This window comes from Bidens hawaiensis, unplaced genomic scaffold (assembly GCF_021521415.1).
Source record: "Bidens hawaiensis isolate Kalapana, Puna unplaced genomic scaffold, B.hawaiensis_p1.1 tig00025206_1, whole genome shotgun sequence".
NCBI classification, from domain to species: Eukaryota; Viridiplantae; Streptophyta; class Magnoliopsida; order Asterales; family Asteraceae; genus Bidens; species Bidens hawaiensis.
In genome coordinates this window covers 11,264-19,059 of record NW_027494021.1, presented here as the reverse complement: position 1 = coordinate 19,059, position 7,796 = coordinate 11,264, and the positions used below count along the sequence as shown (strand labels likewise).

Sequence of the window (7,796 nt, the reverse complement as noted above, 5' to 3'; positions counted from 1 at the left end):
CCAGCAGATATTACAAAAGATGTTAAACAATGTCTATAACATAAAAAGAAAATACTTTATAAATAAATAATTCAGTAAATAAGGAATAATATAACATAAATGAACCATTATACCTGAAAAAATAAAGAAACACATTAGTAACAGATTTTGTAATATTATTTGAAAACTAAGCTTACAAATATATACCAGGTTTAAACTTATATTTTCACCCGTGTAGAGTTTTCGTTCAAAAACCTTTTGAAACAAAAAATGTCGGTTATATATGAGGCGAAGAATCTGGTTACAAACGATGGGGAGCGTTATGATTATTGAACTAAGCATGTGCCTTTTAAAGAAGAAACAATGAACAATTTAAACCTAGTAAATTTAACAAAGTGAAATTACACTAATTTTGACGTTATTTTACTAATCTTGTGAAAATAACGTTAAAAGTGGCGGAAGGTTAATCAGGCATCATGTGGTGGCGTTGATAGACGAAAGACAAGGGTACATGCACCAATCGGCAGGTGTCCCGATGGTTGAGTGTTATATGCCTTATGTCCAAGGCTTGATGCAAAACTACTATCGAGCCGGGGGTCTCACCGGAAGCAGCCTCTCTATTCCTACGGGTAGAGGTAAGGCTGTCTACATCTTACCCTCCTCAGACCCTACCATAGCTTTGCTATTGGTGGGATATACTGAGTACGATGATGATGATGAAATTTAATAAGTTTTTTAATTATAACAATAATTAGAATAATTACATTAATAAGTTACAAAAATATAAAAGTCAATATCATTGATTAAAATTTTATTGTGAATATGTGAAAATTAGATTTATGGAACGTTGATGATATGGAAGCCTATGTGGGCAACCTAGTTGAAGGACATGTGGACAAAATTATGTTGCTTTAATATATTAGTTAGATTAGATACTCGTTAAATCAATTACTATTGTTTGATTAATATTATACCAAATAAAGGAATGTGTTAAATATAATAAACTAATATTTTAATTATTATAACAGTTAGGTTCCTATTCATATATAATAAGATTTTCAAATTTTAAATCGATAGGTCATAAAAATAAATTAATATTAGTGAAACTTGGAAAAGGCGTATTATGAACAAAAAATCACAATATATAAACATAATTTTAAGTAACAAATATATTAAAAATCATATCGATTAACCGATAATTTAAAAAAAATATCATACCTTTAAACCCTAAATAGATTAAAACATAAATCGATTAATAGGAATAGATTAAATATCAAATCTATTAATCGTTAGTATAAAAAATCATGCAGTTAAACCCTAAATCCAATAACAGTGAATCAAGTTGATGTTGTTCTTCACAAAAATTGATTAAACACTAAAATATAAATCATACCTGATAATTGCAAACGATGAACATATTTGATGTTGTTTGGATCATAAAACTGACAAATCATGAAGAACCGGTTATAGATGAGGTGAAGAATCTGTTACAAACGATGGGGAGCGTTATGTTTTAAACCTAGTAAATTTAATAAGTTTTATAATTCTAACAATAATTAGAATAATTAATATCATAATTGCATTAATAAGTTACAAAAATATAAAAGTCAATATCATTGATTAAAATTTTATTGTGAATATGTGAAAATAGATTTATGGAAGGTTGATGACATGGAAGCCTATGTGGACAACTTAGGTAAAGGACATATGGACAAAATTGTGTTGCTTTAATATATTAGTTAGATAAATGATAATTAACAATTTATATTGAAACTTTATTCAACTTAGGAGTTAATATTTAAAATTAATGTTTAAATTAACATGTGGAAATTATATAAATGAAAAATTGATGAGTTGGAAGCCTATGTGGACATGCTAGTTGAATGCCATGTGAAAACATGGTATTGCTTTAATAGTATAGTAAGATTTCCTACAGATTTTCAACGATTCATTTTGTTTTTTTTTTGGTTTATATTTTCCCAAGTTATATTTAGCAATTATTGTGTTTATCTAATTTGCTATACATGAGAAGGATGTGTCGCAAAAATAGCAATTATCAAAACTACATTGTGTGCATTAGGTGTAAGTGTAACAGAAATATAAGCTTGCCATCAATCTATGGCAAATTCCTAAGTCATGCTTCTATAATTTAGTAGTAAGACAAAGCAACAGTTTTGTACTTTGATAGACAACTTCCATACAAGACAAGATAAAATTATACCAACTCATAGTGGACATCTTTCTAGTCTATTTTTAGATCACTTAAGACGGCAATCACGAGATTCATCATTACTTTATTATTCTACAAAGGTGAAAAAAATGTTCAAAGGAATTGTCTCTATGCATAATAGATTGCTGCTGAAGGTTAATAATTAATTAGTCATAAAAAAAAATGGTTTGACTGCTAAGTAGTCTTTCTGCTTAGCCAATCCCTATAAAAGCACAATCAGTTAGCCTTTCTAGGCATCAAGCACCATTGTAAAGGAGACCACAAAAGAGAGAATGAAGAGGTTTAACTCTATTCTTTTACTCATTCTCTTGACCGCAACTTATTCTATTCAAATCAATGCTCAGACTTGCAAACCGAGTGGTGGCATCCGGGGAAGAAAACCACCTCCTGGGCAATGCAACACGGAGAATGATTCAGATTGTTGTGTCTAAGGTAAGTTCTACACCACATATACATGCTCACCTCCGGTGACAGGTGCCACTAAGACAAAACTTACCATAAACAGCTTCCAAAAGGGAGGTGACGGTGGGGGTCCATCAGAATGTGACAACCAATACCACTCTGATGACACACCGGTTGTGGCACTATCAACTGGATGGTACAAGGGAGGGGAAAGGTGCCATAAGTTAATTACCATTAACGGAAATGGGAGGAGTGTGAAGGCTATGGTTGTGGATGAGTGTGACTCTACTATGGGTTGTGATGATAATCATGACTATCAACCGCCTTGCCCTAATAATATTGTTGACGCTTCGAAAGCCGTGTGGAAAGTGCTAGGGGTCTCTGAAGATAACTGGGGAGATTTGGATATCACTTGGTCAGAGTAGTATACTAATATATACTCTCATAAAAATGTCGAAAGGTTATTATGCTTTTTATTTTCTTGTGAATATATGTATTGTGTGAAGCTATATACGTTTTCAAATTGGGTGTTCTATAATATAATTAACTAAAATGCGAGGTAATCAATATCCAGGATTTGGTACTGGTTCATACTCTGCTTGAATTAACTGCGCTAGGTCGAAACACACTCATATTATAATTCAATTTAAATGTTAACATGTTGATCAGTTTTTCACGTATATAATAGAAAACATGAATGTTATGATAAACCTAAAACTAAAACATACCTGTTACAACAGATAGGGATGAGAATGATCCAGATGACATGATTGTCAGCTTAGTCGAGTTCCCCTTTAGGATGTATATTAGTGATAGGGATTAAGGTTCTTGAGGAAACCGAATTATGAAGAGATATAGGGGGTCACGAATTTCTTAATGTGAGAGCTAGGTTTTTCTTATGATGTTAATTAATCTCTTCCATGTATTATATACACCCAAGGAGAAACCCTTGATTAGCAAGTAAGGGTAATATGGTCCATCAACAATTATCTAGCTAATATAATAATAAGGTATAATTTAATTATTTTAATCTATTATTATAATGATGGTCATATATATATATATATATATATATATATATATATATGTATATATATATATATATGTATATATATATATATATATGTATATATATATATATGTATATATATATATATATGTATATATATATATCCATATATTTATTCTTACATTCTCCCACTTCTTTCCCCTTGTGGCACCGATTAAACTGTCAGCCGAGCTTGTTGAAAGAAGTGTTGGGCTATCTCGTACAATATAGCAACGATTAAAATCATAAAAGGTTCAATATTATTCATCTCAATTTGAAGATTTTCTAGCCAAGCTTTTACGTAACTATTAAATCCTGATATTACATAACTGCTCTATTTAATTTATAAAATAAGTTAATTCATCTCCTGATAGAGACCCGCTGAGTGGTTTGACTTCAAAAACTAGAGAAAGAAGAGAAACCAAACTTGAGACAATTTTCTGATTGTTTTTCTTATTCTTTTTCTTAACGAAGATTACTGTATATAGGAAACCAAGATATATATAAAAATAGGAAAAGATAAACAATAAGGAAAACCTAATTAGAAGAAAATAATGAAACTAAATAATAGATAAACTTAATATATAAAACTTTAATTAATATAATAGATCGTATGAATTCCTCGCCCCTTCAAAACGTCTTGTCCTCAAGAACAAAACGAGTTTTCCAACCATTGGAGTCGAACTACCACATGCGGAGCAGTCTCAACTGGTTGCCACCGCGGGTGCCACTCACGCCTTCCTGCCCTTCCGGTTTCATCTACTAACAGGTTCATTAGTTTTTATGTAGGTACTGATTTCCCCGCTTGATTCAACCATGATGAAACCAAATCTGGTGTTTTTTTTTGCATCGGTTTGAGTGTGCGTTTTGTTGTATGTATTGGGTACAGTTTAAAGATGGTCGTAGGCGCTGATTGTGTGGGTTTTCGAGAGGTTTTCAAATTAGGTGACGATGTGAACGGAGCGATTAAGGCTGCTTTTGTTGGTGAGTTTGGAACAACATCTGTTTTAGGGTCGGATTACGGTGAGTGGTTAGGATATAAGGCCATAAGATACTAATCAAGATTCGGGGTTGGTTCGGCAGTAAAAGCGGTTACAAGGGTGGTGGCGAAGCCCGCGGGATTATGGGTGTAAGTGCTTGTTTTGGGTCGGTTATCACCGAAGAGGTGCCGAAAATTTTGGTGAGGCCGGCGGCAAGGTTAGCAGTGATTTGATTCATGATAGTAATGAGGGAGTCAAAGTTGGACTTGTCTAGGGCTTGTTGGGCGGCGAATGCAATAGCCGGTCGATTTTGTCGACCATGGCCATGATTAAGTCTTCACGCGCAGAAGGAGGCATAAGGACGATGAATGAAAGCACAAAATTGATAGAGATCGATTCGAGAAGGTCAATCTTCCAATAGACCCGTAGAGTGAGTTAGACTCCAAAAACAAAAGAGAAGAAGAGAAACCGAACTTGAGACAATTTTCTGATTGCTTTTCTTATTCATTTTCTTAAACAAAGATTGCAATATATAGGAAACCAAGACATAAAAATAAGAAAAGATAAACAATAAGAAAACCTAATTAGAGTATAATAAGGAAACTAAATAATCAATAAACTTAAATAATATATAAAACTTTAATTAATATAGTAGATCGTATCATCTCCTCAACCATAACCACTACTACAAAATTGCTTGATTCTTCTGACACCATTTTCCTTCATTTCGGACACATTTTCAACAAAAATGGGTTTGTGGAAAATGCTCATGGGAAATATATTCTTATGCATTCCCAACACATTTCCAATAAATATGTAGCTAGAAGCAATGTTGTTGAGACCGGATTGGACCGGTCAGACCGTGATTCGGTTCACCGACCGGTCCGGTTCTATGTAGATCGTTCAGCTCTCAGATATCGGTCGGTTCGAACCGGTTCACCGGTCCGACCTGGAAACTGGACCGGTTGAACCGGTTTATTATGAAAAAAAAAAGTTGCTTGGCCGGGCCAACCGGTTGCCGGTCCGCTTCACTGTCCGATCCAGTTATGAAAACATTGGTTGAAAGGTTCCAACGCATTTTCGACGCATATTAGGTACTTTATTTTTTCAATTTGCGTACTTTATTTTTTCAATTTGTTATTATTATTATTATTATTATTATTATAACTTAAATATAAAGTAAATGGTATATTTTTAATTTCTAAAATAATCCCTTCACTACAAAAAATTTGACTTTTAATTAGCAGCGACAAAAATCGTGGCTAAAGACCCCTAAAATCGCCGCTAAAGATATTAGCGGCGACATGTCGCCACAAAGTTCACCGCTAACTCTCCGCCGCTAAAGGTATTACGCATTTATGAAGAATTTGATTTTTTTAAACATTTATATTTAGCAATATTAGCGACGCAGCTTGTTGTCCGCCTGCCTTGTATTTCGATGTAATATAAACATTTATATGAATTAATATTAAACTTTTCACTTTTATTTTCCCAAGCTATATTTAGCAATATTTGTGTTTATCTGATTTGCTATACATGGGAAGGATGTGATGCAAAAAAAAATGGCAAACATAATTATAACCACATTGTGCGGCTATGCACATCAGATGTGAAGTGTAACAGAAATATAAGCTTGCCATCTATCTTTGGCAAATTCCTATGTCATGCTTCTATAATTTAGTAGTCAAACAAAACTGCAAGGTTTTGTACTATGAAAAACAACCTCCATACAAGACAAGATAAAATTATACCAGTTGCGTAGTGGACAACTTTCAGGTCTATTTTTAGATTACTTGAGACGGCAATCATAGTTACTTTATTATTCTAGAAAAGAGAAAAAAGAATTGTTTGAAGGAATTGTCTCTACGCTTGAAAGATTGCTGCTGAAGAAGGTTGTTATAATTAATTAGTTTAAGAAAAAAAGTTTGACTACAAAGTAGTCTTGCTGCTTAGCCAATCCCTATAAAAGCACTACCACTTTACCTTACTAGACATCAAACACCATTGTAAAACAGACCACAAACTAAAAGAGAGAATGAACAGGTTTCACTTTGTTCTTTTACTCATTCTATTGGCAGCAACTTATACTATTCAAATCAATGCCCAGTCTTGCAAACCGAGTGGTGGTATCCGGGGAAGAAAACCACCTCCTGGACAATGCAACACAGAGAATGATTCAGATTGTTGTGTCCAAGGTAAGTTTTACACCACTTATACATGCTCCCCTGCAGTGACAAGTGCTACTAAAGCAAAACTTACCATTAACAGCTTCCAAAAGGGAGGTGATGGTGGTGGTCCATCAGAGTGTGACAACCAATACCACACGGATGACACACCGGTTGTGGCACTATCAACCGGATGGTACAAGGGAGGGGATAGGTGCCATAAATTTATTACCATTAACGGAAATGGGAGGAGCGTGAAGGCTATGGTTGTGGATGAGTGTGACTCTACTATGGGGTGCGATGCTGATCATGATTATCAACCACCTTGCCCTAATAATATCGTTGACGCCTCGAAAGCTGTGTGGAAAGCATTAAGGGTCTCAGAAGATAACTGGGGAGATTTGGATATCACTTGGTCAGAGTAATACCCTCACAAAAATGTTCAAAAGTGTTATTGTGCGTTTTGTTTTCCTATGAATGTATGTACTACTTAAAGCTAAAGGTGTTTTAAGTTAAGTGTTCTATAATATGATTTGTTGAACTACCATGCAATCAATATCCAGGATTAGGAAACGGTTTATATTCTGCTTGAATTAATTCAATATAAATGTTGACACAATTTTTCCCAGGACTCCAGGAGGCATCCAAGAAAAAATTAAATAAAATAGATGCAACGAATAAGATACAACTAGGACTTGCCTCCCTGCCGGATCAAACCAAATGGTGCCTATAAAGCATTATATAATAAAATCTTGATCAACTTAACCAAGACTTGAAGGCGGAGATAAAAACTGTTAGGAAAACTGGCTAATTTCATTGCTCCCTGCAAAAGAAATATAAACCACTAAACTGAAGAGGCTAAAGCAAGGGTGGGTGTTAATAAGGGCCAGGCCTCGCCCATCCAGCTTTTTCTATAGGTAGGTAATTTTTTTTGGAAAAATAAAAAAAAAATTATATGTATGAGTCCAGCCCATCCATGTTGTATATTTCCG

General features: G+C 33.9%; 1 pseudogene; it reads left to right on the top strand.

Moving 5' to 3' along the window:
• The first annotated feature begins 2,477 nt into the window (after positions 1-2,477).
• Positions 2,478-7,266, top strand: LOC143571173 (uncharacterized; annotated as a pseudogene).
• Positions 7,267-7,796: the final 530 nt, after the last annotated feature.